This window comes from Aythya ferina, assembly GCF_964211825.1.
Source record: "Aythya ferina genome assembly, chromosome: 27".
In the NCBI taxonomy this organism is placed as follows: Eukaryota; Metazoa; Chordata; class Aves; order Anseriformes; family Anatidae; genus Aythya; species Aythya ferina.
In genome coordinates, this window is record NC_140310.1 from 1,820,929 (window position 1) to 1,833,820 (window position 12,892).

General features: G+C 52.0%; 1 pseudogene across 1 annotated transcript; it reads right to left on the reverse strand.

Moving 5' to 3' along the window:
* Nucleotides 1-318: 318 nt before the first annotated feature.
* Nucleotides 319-8,779, reverse strand: LOC311424404 (major vault protein-like; annotated as a pseudogene). The gene is made up of 9 exons (XR_014698958.1): nucleotides 8,385-8,779; nucleotides 7,161-7,411; nucleotides 5,616-5,666; nucleotides 5,359-5,483; nucleotides 3,281-3,467; nucleotides 2,652-2,790; nucleotides 1,977-2,188; nucleotides 1,151-1,267; nucleotides 319-856 (listed from the first exon to the last, which is right to left on the reverse strand). The product of XR_014698958.1 is annotated as a major vault protein-like (transcript).
* Nucleotides 8,780-12,892: the final 4,113 nt, after the last annotated feature.

The following is a 12,892-nucleotide window of genomic DNA, read 5'->3' on the forward strand; positions in this document are numbered from 1 at the left end:
AGACTGTAAAACACAGAATGCTAGGGCAATATAGACCTGTCTTATAGACCTATAAGACCCTTTAAAGGTACTTAGCAGCAGTACTAAGTCTGCTCCATGAGTGCATCCTTCCCAGGAGATGAAACAAATGGCTGAGAATTGTTGTGCAAGAAGAGAAGATGATACAATTCTTTCTGGTTCTTTAAGTGGGAGAATGTCAGATTATGTGATAAAAGCTCATCTGCCCAGCCACAAAGGAACACAGAAGCATGACAGGTGGTCATCCCCTGCAAAACACACTCTGATGTCACTGCCCCCAACCCCCACCATCACCTTGACTTTACAGCTGCAATCTGTTTGCTTTATTCTGACAAAAGGAAACACATGAAGAGGGACAGGAGGTTCCAGCTGCTCAGGACACCCAGCTCTCAGGGGAAAGTCCAGATGCCTGGGTCCTCAGAGGGCAAAGGCTGGGGAATTGGAGTTTTCTGGAGGAGCTGCCAGGCCCAGCAGCCCCCGGGCAGTGGTAAAGAGGTTGAGGGGTGCAGCACCATCGGTGATGAGGGTCAACTGGAGTCCCAGGCCTTGCAGCAGCTTCATCTGGAGATGGGCACAGTGCTGGTCATCTCTCCCAGCACACCACAACCCTGGCAGACCATAACCCCTCCAGCGAGTCCAAGCAGGCACTGCCTCCTGGAAGCCCTGTCCTCCTTGAGCCGCTTCCCCACTCAGACCTGCCCCATGGAGACCCCGCCCTATGGCGATAGCCTTAGCCTTGAGCTTGGCCTGGAGGATGGCCGTTTCGCCCTCGATGCGGGCAGCCTCCGCCCAGGCCTGAGCCTCTGCACGTGCCACCCCCGCGCTCTCCACCGCTGCACTGTGGGGCTGCATCACACACCGCGCCCACCACGGGCCTCACCCCCTCCCACCACGCCTTCCGCCCCGAGCCCCGCACCTCTTCCCCAAGTGCCCTCAGGAATATTGAGGACCATGGTTCACCCTGGGAAAGCTGCAGAGCCCCAGCACACTGTGGGGGGATGGAGGACCCCGGTACACCTAAACCCACTGAGAAAGACCACTGCATGCTGGGAAGGTGGAAGACCCCAGTGCCTGTGGGCAAGCAGAAGCCCTCAGAGCCCCCAGGGCAGCGCATAACGAGGAGATGGCTGACCTGAGAGCCTCGAGCTCCAGCAGTTCTCTGCGTGCCCGCTCAGCCTCAGCCTGGTCAAGGAGACACTGTCATTCCAGGCGTCCTCAGGCCTCCTGCGCTAGGTGCTCTGCCTTGTGCCTGTTGACAGAGACCAAGGGATGCGAGATGCATCCCTTTGTTAGGCATTGGAATAGGCTGCCCAGGGGAGAGGTGGAGTCACCATCCCTGGAGGTCTTTAAAACATGTTTCGATGTAGAGCTTAGCGATATGGTTTAGTGGAGGACTGGTTAGTGTTAGGTCAGAGGTTGGACTCAATGATCTTGAGGTCTCTTCCAAGCTAGAAAATTCTGTGATTCTGTGATGCCTGGGACACTGGGGACAAGGTGGGACGCAGGCTATGCTGGAGATATGGGGGAAACTGGGGGTGTGGGGAGGTAATGAGGATATGGGGGATGTTGGGAACATGGGGAAACAGGGCATGCTGAGGGTATGTGGCATGTAGGGGATGTGGAAAGACATGGAAGGAAGTTTTGGGACACGAGGGAGATGGAGGATATTTGAGGACATGAGGGATGTGGGGGAGATGGGGATATCACAGAATCAGAGAATTTCTGGCAACTTACGGCAACTTATGGGGAACTTATGGCAACTGGCAATTTATGGCAACACAGGGCATATGGAGAGCCGAAAGTACATATTTGGGAACAGGGAGAGACTTTTGGAGAATCAAGGGAGACCTGGGAGTTAGTGGTGATCCTAACAGCAAACTGGGAGGTGCACTGGAGAAAGACAGGGGACATGGGGAAGACTTGGTGGGACATGAGGTGACATGGGGAAACATGGGGACCTAGCAGCAGCCTCCTGGGAGTTGGTGGCAATCTCGATAGCCAGCTGGACACTGCGCTGCAGGGCATCACGGATGCGCTGGTCCACAGGCTCCACACTCTGGATGTCGATGCTTGTCACCACCAGCCCACTGGGGGCAAAGCGGAGCTGCTCCTGCAAACGTCCGCTCTCATCGAAGCCAAACACAGCTGAGCAGATGAGACGATTTGAGTTCTGGGGACATTGGGGACATCAGCATCACTTGGGGATGTTGAGGCCATTGGGGCAGTGGGGACACTGGGGAACATACAGGGCTTCATTAGTGCCAAGCAGAGCCGAGCAGAACAGCCTGTTTGAGTTCTTGGGGCACTGGGAAATTCCTGATGTCCCCAGTGACTCTTGGGCACATCAGAGGCTCAGGGGGACAACGCAGACCCAGAGTAATATGCAGGAGCCGCAAGGTTATGCTGAGTGACACAGAAGGGGCACACGTAGTGTTGGGGGGGGATGTTGAATCTGAGTGGACCATGGTCACACATGCAACATAGGAAGACATGTGGGGGCATAGGTGACACAGGATGGTGCACCAATGACCCAGAGTACCATGGCAGGAGGAGGGGGTGGAGGCACTGGTGATGCAGGTGAAAGTGGGGGTACTTGGGCTTGACCAAGGGAAAATATGTATGACCAACAAGACCTTGTGGAAGTCATCAAAGGTGACGGCAGCAACAGTGCCACACACACAGGAGGCCAGGGCCTTGCAGGCATCACCCACAAAGTCAGGGACACTGAAGAGGCACACCAGATCTTTCGGTTCTTCTGGTACCTCGAGGTGCCTGCAAGGAAAGTGTCCTCAGGTCTCTCCCACCCCAGAGTGCTCCCACCCTGGTCCTTGATCCTGGCCTGATCCCACTCCTACTGCCATAACCCACCTCTGTCCCAGAACCACCAACCAAAGGTCAAAGCATCAGGCTCCACCCAGCTGCCAAGCTGCACCTCCTGGCTCTAGCATGTGCTCCCTAACTAAAGGCTCTGTCCCCAGTGATGACCCAGGATCTGGTCTGTCCCCATATTGTTGTCAGTGCCTCCACCAGATCCCGCCCCACCTCCTCCTTGTCCTCCTAGCCCAGTCCTGCCCAAGCAGCATCACTGCCCGATAACCCCGATGTCACCCACGGCCTAACCATGGCCCCACAGCCCAAGTGCTGACCCCACAGGGCTCAAGGCCCTATCCCCAGCGTCCAAGACTATCCCAAATCTAACCCAGCCCCCAGACCCTAGCCATGTCCCCAAGGCTCACGCTCAATCCCATCCCACACCATTTACCTGAGATGGTTCCAGGCCCCCACCCTCAACACCCACCCCCATGGCCCACCAACATAAGCCTCACCCACCAGTTGTTGGAGCTGGAGGCGGGCATGGTCAGCAGTCTCGATGGTCACGATGTCGGCACAGAAGTCGGGGCCAAGGCGTAGGCAGAGGCTGCGGCGGGCATGGGGCCACTTGGGGCGGCCTGCTGAGAGGGACAGGACCGTCAGCTGCTCCATAGAGCAGCTGACTATTTTCAGTGGCACTGGGGACCACTGAAAATAGCCTGGCTCCCTTTTCTTTGATCACCCCTGCACTCAGGTATTTATCTACATTATACATCAGTAAGACCCAAGCCTTCTCTTCTCAAAGCTCAAAAGTCCAGCTCCCCCAGCCTTTCCTCCAGGAGACGTGCTCCAGGCCCTTCATCATTTCTGTGGCCCTTCATTGGACTCTCTCTGCAGGATGGGCAGGTCTCTATTGTAATGAGGAGCCCAGAACTGGATGCAGTGCTCCAGGTGTGGCTTCACCAATGCTGAGCAGAGAGGTGCATTACCTCAACCTGCTGGCAACACTTTGCCTAATGCAACCACTAGCTGTCACTGTGGCAAGGGCACATTTCTGGCTTTTGTTGGACTTTGTGTCCACCAGGACCACATTTTGCAGAACATTTTCTGCAAAGTTGCTCTGCAGCTGGGCAGCCCCAGCATAAATGGTGTGTGGGGCTGTCCCTCCCCAGGTTCAGGACTTTGTACTTGTCTGTGTTGAACTCCATGAGGTTTCTGCCTGTCCAGTTCTCCAGCCTATCCAGGTCCATGCCCTCCTGTGTTACGGCAGCGGGACCCTCTGGCATCTCAGCCACTCCCCCCAGCTTTGTATAAATCACGGACTGGCTGAGGATCCACTCTGCCCCCCCACTGTCCAGATCTTTACTGGAGGTGTCAAATATGACTGGAGTGAGTACTGATCCCTGGGGTACACCACCAGTTACCGGCCTCCAAACAGACTCCATGCCAGTGGTCACCACCCTCTGGGCTCAGCTGCTGAGCCACTCTTCAGTTCATCTTGTTCTGTGCTCATCCAGTCCAGGCTGAAGCAGCTTGCCTGTGAGGATCTTATGGGGGAATGTGTCAAAGGCCTTCCTGAAGCCCAGGCAGCTTCATCACTTTCCAAGGGATCGAGGTGAAGCTGATGGGCCTGTAGTTCCCTGGCTCCTCCTTTTTGCCCTTGAAGAAAAGTGTAGCACTTGCTTTCCTCCATTCTTCAGTCATCTCTCCCAGTTGTCATGACCATTCAAAGATCACCAAGCTACTTCAGCACTTGTAGTTGCACCCCATCAGGGCCTATGGAACTATATATACACCCAATTTGCCTAAGTATCCTCAAATCTGATCCTCTGCCACCAAGGGCATGCCTTACTCCAGGCTTTCTCCCTGGTCTTCAGAGCCTAGGATACCTGAAGACTGGTGTGTCTGATATAGACCGAGGCGAAGGCGGCATTCATTCCCACAGCCTTTTCTACATCCTGTGTCACTAGGTCCCCTGCTTCATGCAGCACTAGGCCCATATTTTCTTTAGTCTTCCTTTTGCCCTTTCTGTACTTGTAGAAGCCCTTTCTGTTACCTTTGACATCCATTGCCAGATTGAGCATTGGCTTTCCAATCTGCAACCCTACATGCTTGAATGGTGCCTCCATTTTCCTCTTAGGTTACCTGTCCCTGCTTCCATTTTCTGTATGTTTCCTTTTTGTGTGTGTTTGGCCAGGCTTGTTTATCCACGAAGATCTCCTGACATTATTGACCTACTTCCTGCTCTTGGCTTGGACTGCTCCTGAGCTTGGAGGAGGTAAGCTTTCAGAATCCCATAGGACTCTTCTAAGCAGGTCTTTGGAGAAGCCACAGTCTGCCCTCCTAAAGTCCAGACTTGTGATCTTGCTTTTTGCCTTGCTTCTTCCCCTCAGGAGCCTGAACTCCACCATCTCATGGTTACTGCAACCATGGCTGCCTTGGACGTTCATGTCCACATATCCTGCAACTGAACACAGTTCTCTAACTCCTTTTGTTGATACCCCATGCTGCATGCACTAGGAAACAGACCCTTCAGAAGAGGTTCCCCAAATGTGCTCATTTCCCAGAAAGTGTATGTTTTGTCTCCCCATAATGATGTCCAGAGGGTTGGACTAGCTTTGGCAGTCCTTCCACAGCACGCTGGATCCACGCGCCTAGCAGGCAGCAAAAGAGAGCAGGTTGACCAATGGGTGCCTCCATCCCCTGAAGCATGCCCACCAGTATCACTCACCAGTTCCTCCCAGTGCTCCTACATGGCTCAGGGTCAGTCTGTTTCATTTGAAAACACATCCAGCTCCTGACTCCTCAGCTCTGAGGGCAGCAAACGTATTGTGCAGCTGCAAGATAGGGAGCAGGACAACTCCTCTTGGCATCAGAAATCTCCAGCTTCCAGCCTTTGTCTTTGAGTTTGCACATACCTATCTGCTAGGAACAGGCTCTGTCTAGCTCACATGCCAAGGACATGCCATGACATAGAGGTCCCTGCCCCTGCTCCCCAGGGCCCAGCACCACCAACTCAGCCCAGCAAAAGCCTGCAGGGTCACATGCTACAGATATGCCAAGGATATGGATCATACCCAAGGACATGCTGCAGACACATGCTAGGATACATGGGTCCCCACGCTGTCACCCAGTCCTCAGGGCCCAGACCACCATCTCAGGGCCTAGAACCACCCAGCGACATGACAGACAGGGGTGAGTGGTCTAGACACATGAAGGACATGCTATGCCAAGTGTCCCAGTGTTATCACTTGCTCCCTAGGCCCCAGTACCACCAGTTTGGAGCCTATTACTACCCTGTACCTACACACACCAAGTTAGGAGTTGCGTGACAGAGATTGCCAAGGATGTGTTACAAGTCCCTACACTGTCACCTGGTCCACAGGGCCCTGCATGGCCAACTCGAAACGCAGCACAACTTCACACCCTGTCAAGGACAAGCAAAGGGTCACATGCACATGTACATTGGGTCTGGTGGGGATGGAGTTAATTTTCTTCAAAGCAGTTCGTATGGTGCTGTGGTTTGGATTTGGGACCAAAATAGTGTTTATAACACACCAAGGTTTCAGCTACTGCCGAACTGCACAGCACCAAGGCCTTCTCTGCTCCCCTGGCTGCCCTGCAAGCAAGGAGGCTCAGGGTGGGCAAGAAGCTGGGAGGGGACACAGCCAGGACAGCTGACCCCAACTGGCCAAAAGGCTATTCCAAACCGTATGACGTCATAAAAGTTTGTATTTTATAAAAGCTGGGAGAAAGAAGGAAGAAGAGAGACATCTGGGATGCTGGCACCTGTCTTCCCAAGCAACCATTACACATGATGAGCCCTGGGAATGGCTGAACATCACCTGCTGATGGCAAGCCGTGAATGAACTCGTTAGATTTCTCTTGCTTGCACACAGAGTTTCTACTTTACCAACCAAACGTTATCTCAACCTGAGACTTTTCTCACCTTTACCCTTCCAATTCTCTCCCCAGTCCCACTGGGGGGAGTGAGCAAGCAGTTGCGTGGTGCCAAGTGCCAAGCAGCCTACCAGGGTTAAACCCACAACAGAAGGACATGCCAAGGACACACAAGTCCCCACACCATCACCTGCTCCTTGGGGCTTGGCACCACCACCACTGGGCCCTGCATCAGTCAGTGGGGCCACCTATCACAGTTGTGCCAAGGACATCAGCCACATGCCCAGGACACACCAAAGATGTGCAGGTCCCAGTAATGTCATCTAAACCCAGCACCACCCTCTGTGTCACCTCTGTGCCAAAATCCTGCGTCCCCCCCACCATATCCACCACATCCCTGCCCCACCATGCCCACAACCACAGGTGCTCACCGTGCCCGCCGCTCCCGGTAGTCATAGACCTGCACAGCAGCGTTGTGGGGCACCTGGTAGGTGATGGCGTGGGTGCGGTCACGGTGCTGGACCTCAGCATCCAGGCTCGAGGAGGAGGGGACCCCAGCATCCAGGCCAGTGCGGTCTCCACGGGCTTCGGCCAGCAGTGCCTCCACCCCAGGGGGCAGCTCCTTCTCCCACAGCTCCTCGGACTCTGTCAACATGTAGGTCTGGCCCGTCACCACCCGCACCTGCATTCACACCCACCTCATGGTGCTGCTGGGCTGGGATGGCCGCTGGGGGCACTGGGAAGGGATTTGGAGGGCACTGGAAGCACTTGGAGGGTGTATGAAGGCATTAGGAGGGGCACTGGGAGCATTGGGAGTTTGGGGGCACTGGAATGGGTATAAGGGACACTGGGAGCACTAGGATGGTGTGTCTGGGGACATTGGGAAGGTCTGGGGGAACAGAACAGGGGTTTGAACACACTGGAAGCAGATATATGGGATACTGGGAGCCCTGAGATGGACTGTGGGAGGTGATGGGGGGTTCTGAGAGGGGGCCCAGGGAGCTCTGGGAGCATGTCTGGGGCCACATGGGATACTGGGAACACTGGAAAGTAGTGTGTGGGATACTGGGGTAGGTTATAGGAAGCACTGGGAAGGGAGCTGGAGGCACTAAGATGGATTTTGGGAGCACTGGGAGAGGGTCTGGGGATACTGGATTGGGATATGGGGGCACTGGAGGAATGTGGAACACTGGCAGGAGAACTGGGGGCACTGGGCGTGGGAGTGGAGGGATATAGTGAGCTCGTGAGATTACTTGGGCTATAGGGAGTCCTGGCTGTTCTGGGGAACTATGGGGAGCTATGTGAATTATAGGAAGCGATTGAGGGCAATGGGGAGAACCTACAGGCATCTGTGGGGGCTGCAGGGTGCTATAGAGGGCTGTGGGTGAGTGGGAAACATTTATGTGGGTCTACAGAGGATTATTGGGGACTATAAGGAGCTGCAGGGATCTATGGAGAACTACAGAGTGCTGTAGGGGAGCCCTAGAAGTCTACAGGGAGCTACAGGGAGCAGTAATGGGATTATGGGGAGCCACAGAGAGCTAAAAGAGGCTATAAGGCAGCTATAGGAGACATTAAGGGCTATAGGAGGCCACAGGAAACTCAGCTACAGGGAGCTATGAGCTCCAGGGGAGCTATAGCAGCAGGGCAGGCACCTTGCCTGTGCGGATGTCGCACACATAAATGCCCTCGTTGTCAGCTAGGGCCACAGCCTGGCAACGTTCCAGCACAGCCACCTCGGTGGGCGGCACATACTCGAGGGGGCCCTGGGCCAGCCAGCGGTCACCTGCGTGCCGTGTCACCTCTGTCCCCTCCTGGGGATGTGGGGATACCATCAGCAACCAGCCTGGGGACGCAGGGATGCACGGACCCCTACCCAACCCCTGGCTGGGGACATGGGGACAGACGCACACCTCATGGCTACCAGCCAATCTGAAGGCATGGAGACAGGGAGCACCCCCACGGCCTGCCAGCTTGGGGACAGCACCCCCTCCCATTGTCCTCTGCTACCCACCTGGCTTGGAGACCCAATGATAAAGACAGATGTCCCCTCAAGTGTCCCCTGAGGCCCCCATAACCCCCCAGACATCCCCCACATACCCATCTGCCCCCAGGTACTTGACCGTCCCCCCATGGCATCCAGCCACCAATGGCTCATCCCCAGGTAGCTCCCCCCAGGTCCCCTGTTCCTGTAGAGGCTCCTCTCCACGGGATGCAAGTCTGGCCTGGAGTCTGCTCCGGCAGGGGTTCTCCACAGGCCACAGCGTGCTTCAGGTGCCCTCCATTGTGGGCTCCTTCCCTGGTTGCACCATGGAGCTCTGCGCCGCTGGGATACACCGTGGGCTGCAGGGGGACAGCCTGCTCCACCAGGGGCCTCTCCCTGCACAGGCCGCATTGGAACTGCTGATGTGAGCCTGCAGCACATCCTGCCCTTCTGCTGCAATGACCTCAGTGTCTGCAGGGCTGTTTCTCACTCGAAGAAGAAGAGGAAGAAGAAGAAGAAGAAGAAGAAGAAGAAGAAGAAGAAGAAGAAGAAGAAGAAGAAGAAGAAGAAGAAGAAGAAGAAGGAGAAGATGACGACGAAGGAGAACATGAAGAAGAAGAAGAAGATGATGACGAAGGAGAAGAAGAAGAAGAAGAAGAAGATGATGAAGACGAAAGAGAAGATGAAGAAGAAGAAGAAGAAGATGACGAAGAAGAAGAAGAAGAAAATGACGACGAAGGAGAAGAAGAAGAAGATGACGAAGAAGAAGAAGAAGAAAATGACGACGAAGGAGAAGAAGAAGAAGATGACGACGAAGGAGAAGAAGAAGAAGGAGAAGAAGAAGAAGAAGAAGAAGAAGAAGAAGAAGAAGAAGAAGAAGAAGGAGAAGAAGAAGAAGAAGAAGATGACGAAGAAGGAGAAGAAGAAGAAGAAGGAGAAGAAGATGACGACGAAGGAGAACATGAAGAAGAAGATGATGAAGACGAAAGAGAAGATGAAGAAGAAGAAGAAGATGACGAAGAAGGAGAAGAAGAAGAAAATGACGACGAAGGAGAAGAAGAAGAAAATGACGACGAAGGAGAAGAAGAAGAAGATGACGACGAAGGAGAAGAAGAAGAAGAAGAAGAAGAAGAAGAAGAAGAAGAAGAAGAAGAAGAAGAAGAAGAAGAAGAAGAAGAAGATGAGGATGAAGGAGAAGAAGAAGAAGAAGGAGAAGAAGATGAAGAGGAAGGAGAAAAAAAAGAAGGAGGAGAAAAAGGAGGAGAAGAAGAAGAAAATGATGATGAAGGAGAAGAAGAAGAAAAAGATGAACACAAAGGAGAAGCAGAAGAACAAGATTAAGACTAAGGAGAAGAAGAAGAACGAGGAGAAGAAGAAGAAGATGACGATGAAGGAGAAGGAGAAGAAAAAGATGACAACGAAGGAGAAGAAGAAGAAGGAGGAGAAGAAGATGGTGACGAGGGAGAAGAAGAAGATGACGAAGAAGGAGAGGAAGAAGAAGGAGGAGAAGAAGAAGAAGATGAAGACGAAGGGTTAGGGTCAGGGTTAGGGTTACGGTTAGGGTTAGGGTTAGAGTTAGGGTTAGGGTTAGGGTTAGGGTTAGGGTTAGGGTTAGGGATAGGGTTAGGTTAGGGTTAGGGTTAGGGTTAGGGTTAGGGTTAGGGTTAGGGTTAGGGTTAGGGTTAGGGTTACGGTTACGGTTACGGTTAGGGTTACGGTTACGGTTAGGGTTAGGGTTCTGTAAGGGATAGGGTTTGGGTTAGGTTTTGGGTTCGGGTTCGGATTCGGGTTAGGGTTAGGGTTAGAGTTAGGTTAGGATTAGCATTAGGGTTAAGGTTAGGATTAGGTTAAGGCTTAGGTTTAGGGTTAGGTTTACGGTTATGTTAGGGTTATTGTTAGGGTTAGGGTTAGGTTAGGTGTAGGGTTATGGTTAGGGTTATGTTAGGGTTAGGATTAGGGTTAGGGTTAGCGTTAGGTTTAGGGTTAGGGTAAGGGTTAGGGTTAGGGTTAGGGTTTTGTTAGTGTTAGGGTTAGGGTTCTGTTAGGGTTAGGGTTAGGGTTAGCGTTAGCGTTAGCGTTAGCATTAGGGATAGGGTTAGGGTTAGGGTTATGGTTAGGCCTAGGGTTAGGGTTAGGCTTAGGTTTAGGGTTAGGGTTAGGGTTAGGGTTAGGGTAGGGTTAGGTTAGATTAAGTGTTAGGGTTAGGGTTATGTTTCGGATAGTATTAGGGTTAGGGTTAGGCTTAGGGTTAGGGTTATGTTAGGGTTAGGGTTAGGGTTAGGGTTAGGGTAAGGGTTAAGGTTAGGGTTAGGGTTTGGGTTAGGGTTAGGTTTAGGGTTAGGATTAGGGTTACGGTTAGGGTTAGGGTTAGGGTTAGGGTTACGGTTAGGTTGATGATTAGGGTTAGGGTTAGGGTTAGTGTTCTGTTAGGGTTAGGGTTAGGGTTACAGTTAGAGTTAGCGTAAGGGTTAGCATTAGGGTTAGGGTTACGGTTAGGGTTAGGGTTAGGGTTACGATTAGGGTTAATGTTAGTGTTAGGGTAAGGGTTATAATTAGGGTGAGGGTTCAGTTAGGGTTAGGGTTACGGTTAGGGTTAGGGTAAGGTTTAGGGTTAACGTTAGGGTTAGGGTTAGGGTTAGGGTTAGGTTAGGGTTAGGGTTCTGTTAGGGTTAGGTTTAGGGTTAGGGTTAGGGTTCTGTTAGGGATAGGGTTTGGGTCAGGGTTCGGGTTTGGGTTAGCGTTAGGGTTAGGGTTAGGTTAGGATTAGGATTAGGATTAGAGTTAGGGTTAGGGTTAGAATTGGGTTATGTTCAGGGTTAAGGCTAGGTTAGGTTTAGGGTTAGGGTTAGGGTTAGGGTTAGCGTTAGGGTTAGATTTAGGGTTACGGTTAGGGTTAGGGTTAGGGTTATGTTTAGGGTTATGCTAGGTTTAGGGTTAGGGTTAGGATTACGGTTAGGGTTAGGGTAGGTTTAGGGTTAGGTTTAGGGTTAGGGTTAGGGTTAGCGTTAGGGATAGGGTTATGGTTAGGGTTAGGGTTAGGGTTAGGGTTAGGTTAGGATTAGGGTTAGGGTTAGGGTTAGGGGTAGAATTGGGTTATGTTCAGGGTTAGGCCTAGGTTAGGTTTAGGGTTAGTGTTAGGGTTAGGGTTAGGGATAGGATTAGGGTTAGGGTTAGGGTTAGGGGTAGAATTGGGTTATGTTCAGGGTTAGGTCTAGGTTAGGTTTAGGTTTAGGGTTAGGGTTACGGTTAGGTTTAGGGTTATGGTTAGGGTTAGGGTTATGGTTAGGTTTAAGGTTAGGTGTTTAGGGTTATGCTAGGTTTAGGGTCAGTGTTAGGATTATGGTTAGGGTTAGGGTAGGTTTAGGGTTAGGTTTAGGGTTAGGGTAAGGGTTAGGGTTAGGTTTCTGTGACGGTTAGGATTAGGCTTAGGGTTAAGGTCAGGGTTAGGGTAGGTTTAGTGTTAGGGTTATGGTTAGGGTTAGGTTTAGGGTTAGGGATAGGGATAGGGTTAGGGTTAGGATTAGGGTTAGGGTTCTGTTACGGTTACTGTTAGGTTTAGGTTAGGGATAGGGTCAGGGTTAGGGCTAGGATTAGGGTTAGGGTTAGGGTTAGGGTTAAGGTTAGGGTTAGGAATAGGGTTAGGGTTTGGGTTATGTTTAGGGTTAGGTTTAGCGTTAGGATTAGGGTTACGGTTAGGGTTAGGGTTAGGGTTACGGTTAGGTTGATGATCAGGTTTAGGGTTAGGGTTAGTGTTTTTTTAGGGTTAGGGTTAGGGTTAGGGTTAGGGTTAAGGTTAGGGTTAGGGTTTGGGTTATGTTTAGGGTTAGGTTTAGCGTTAGGATTAGGGTTATGGTTAGGGTTAGGGTTAAGGTTAGGGTTAGGGTTTGGGTTATGTTTAGGGTTAGGTTTAGCGTTAGGATTAGGTTTACGGTTAGGGTTAGGGTTAGGGTTAGGGTTAGGGTTACGGTTAGGTTGATGATTAGGTTTAGGGTTAGGGTTAGTGTTTTGTTAGGGTTAGGGTTAGGGTTACGATTAGGGTTAGTGTTAGTGTTAGGGTAAGGGTTATAATTAGGGTGAGGGTTCAGTTAGGGATAGGGTTAGGGTTAGGGTTAGGGTAAGGTTTAGGGTTACTGTTAGGGTTAGGGTTAGGTTAGGGTTAGGGTTCTGTTAGGGATAGGG